Below are 3135 nucleotides of genomic sequence, written 5' to 3'. Positions count from 1 at the left end.
AAAGTTAGTAGAGAAACAGTGGATCTAAATCATGACAGTAGCTCATTTATCTTTGTCCTAACAAGACAATGGAAATGACACTAAGCCCCGTTGTTTTCTATGCATTACAATTTCCCTCTTAAACAAACGCAATCGAGGCAGTCTGTTTTCTGACATGCCCAGCAAACACTGCCAGTGGCCAGTGTTTTGTCTTGTCTTCATCCAAAGGAGGATTAATCTTGGTGATGGTGCAAACAAAATGTATGTCTAGGTCAAAGGGCAGTCTGCCTTTTGGGATCTGCATTACATTAATGTCATTTTTGGGTTCCTGATGTTAATCAAAACCAACACCATAAAGTGTCACTTAGCTAATTTGTGTATTATTGTCAATGTTGCCATTAATTATGTGTTTGTGAGGAAAAAGAGGATTAATGAGATGTCACAGGTAATTTACAATGATCAGACTCCCCAGGACATTAAGAAAACACTAGCTGTGTAAGATTACCATGCAATCATAATAGTATACAAGCAGCAAAGTCTTTGTGGGGATACTATAGATTGTTCATCATTATCCAAATTGTCTTTTACTTTTTGACCATATTGCCATTCCATTGTGAGAGAAAGCAGCTTCTAAATATTTGCTCATATTCCCTAGATCCATATACTCAAAAAAACATTTCATAATTCCTAGGAGCTCTTATTTCCCCTGAAAGGATATTATAGGAAGTCATGATTCATAAAGATCTATTAAAACAAAACAGAATCAGGTGACAACAGGTAGGTAGCATCCTTGACACATAAATTTTGGGTGGCTTGACCTGACCATATTAATTCATTGTCTCTTGTACTAATCTGTCAAATGTTCTCTCCAAATTGACAAACTCAGAAATATATTTGGTTTGTCCAGTCCTACATCAGAATTCATGTGCATAGGACATGTAGCCATTGAGAGCTAGCATAGTAGAATGACTTAATCCCAGCAAGAAATGGATTCAAGTCCTGCTTCTAATACCCTCTGACTGAGTGACCTCTGGGTGACCTAATCTCTAGGGCAGGATGTTAAATTCAAATTGAAATGGGGAACACTAAACTATAAGAAAGGATCCCTAGGGACCACCTATTGACTTAGAAAAGCACATATTAACATTATCTATGTACTATTATATTTTTATTTATTTTGATAAATATATCCCAGTAACATTGTAGTCTTCTTCCAGCACCCAGAAATGTTGAGACTTGGTCTGACATTTCTTTAACCAGAGGTGAGAGTGCCAACTAGCCTTGGTGGAAGAAGTTTCCTCATATAAGAATTCTCTGTAACAATGAAATTGCAAATTCAGTCCCTGTCCCTATCAAGATAGGGATAGTTTTTGGGATAGTTTCAGGGACCTTTCATTTGATCTATTATGTATTATGATAATTTGGATTAGTAAAGAATAACAAGGGGCTGTTAAGTGGAGGAGTTCAAATCTGGTCTCAGACCTTTACTAGCTGTGTGACACTAGGCAACTCCTTTAACTTTGTCTCAGTTTTCTCCTCTGTAAAATGAACTGGAGAAGGAAATGGCAAATCATTTTTTGCCAAAAGAAACCCAAATAGGGTAATGAAGAGTTGGACATGACTGAAATGAATGAACAACCACAAAGAATAGCAAAATTGATAAATAATCTCTCTCCCTATTCTGTAGTACCTATGTACTATAATATTGTTATCAGTGAATCATAGGTGGAGAGGTATCTTGTGGGGTAGTAAGAACATTACCTTAGAAGTAAAGACATTCAGGGTTCTAGTGTTGGCTCCACCATTAACTGTGTGAATTATCAAATCACTTAATTCTCTGGACTTTACCTGCCAGGTCTATGAAATCTGAAACTAGAGAAGTCCAACCAAAGACAAGATATGCATAGAGGAAAGAGCTCTGGTTTGGAGTTAGAAGGCCTGGAGTCCAAGCTCTGTTTACTAGATACTAGTGTGTTTATCTGTAGCCTATCATTTAAACTATAAAGACCTCAGTTTCTACTTCTATAAGATGAGATGAGTGTATTGTGAAATCTAAGTTTACTTCAAGTTCTATGATTCTTTATGATTTTTGAAAAATCACTTGACCTCTATGAACCTCAAACTCCTTAATATGCGAAGAGGAGTCTGGACTCAATGATCAGTGATTCTCAACATTCAGAAAATGCATCCTTTAGAAGCTGAGAAGTTATTACAAGAGGTTCTAGAATTCATATGTACACTAAAGTGTCATTTTTTATCTTTATTTAGCTTTTTCAAAATATGCAGTGTGACTCTGTATGATAAATAAGCAAATGTATCTTCTCTAGACTGAATAAATAATGTCTCACATATATAAGGTATTAGTATTTTTCAAATGTATGTAGATATTGTGATTAAAAAATTCAAATTAATTTAGCAATAATCCTGAATTCATAGCAGCTTTTTGTTTTTATGTATTTTCTCAATCCACAAAGACTAATAGAAAAACTACTGTTACAGGGTTTGTGCAAAATTTTTTGACATTGAAAAAGGGTCAGCAGAGTTGAAAAGGTTGGGAACTGCTGGACTAGGTTAGTTCTAAGGTTCTTTTCTATGATCTTCTACAATCTGTTCAAGTGTTATGATCTCTACTTCTCAAATTAACTCCAGATAAATCTCCCCTAAATATTAACTCTCAGATCTAATAATGATAACTGGTATTTGTGAAAGAGGGAATGGTAACAAATGTGTTGGGAAAAAAAATCACAGTTAGGAATACCCCTAAAGACAACAAAGAAAATATCAATATATTGAAAATGATGGATAGTTATTCCCTATAGTTGACTCATTTCCTCTAGTTTTTCCATTTTGTGAATTATATTGCCTGATTATACCAAGTTACAGAGAATTGCAGAGTGATCTGAATAAAATTTGTAATCACATAAAGAGTTTGGACTAACTCTTCAATGGGGGACATGTTTGTTTTGTTTTTTTTCAATTTGGAGAAAGAATACCTATTGTCCACACTATGAAATGAATTTGGATGGACAACTCCAAGAACTGGTTCATTAATCACACATATAGTGGATAAGTGGTTGGATAATATTTGGACTCAAAATTAAAGTCATGCCGATTCAAACCAAGCAAACACATTTATTAAGCCCCTACTATGTCCCA

This window comes from Macrotis lagotis, chromosome 4 (assembly GCF_037893015.1).
Source record: "Macrotis lagotis isolate mMagLag1 chromosome 4, bilby.v1.9.chrom.fasta, whole genome shotgun sequence".
Lineage (NCBI taxonomy): Eukaryota > Metazoa > Chordata > Mammalia > Peramelemorphia > Peramelidae > Macrotis > Macrotis lagotis.
The sequence above is the reverse complement of the archived record's forward strand: the minus strand, read 5'-3'. Positions refer to the sequence as shown.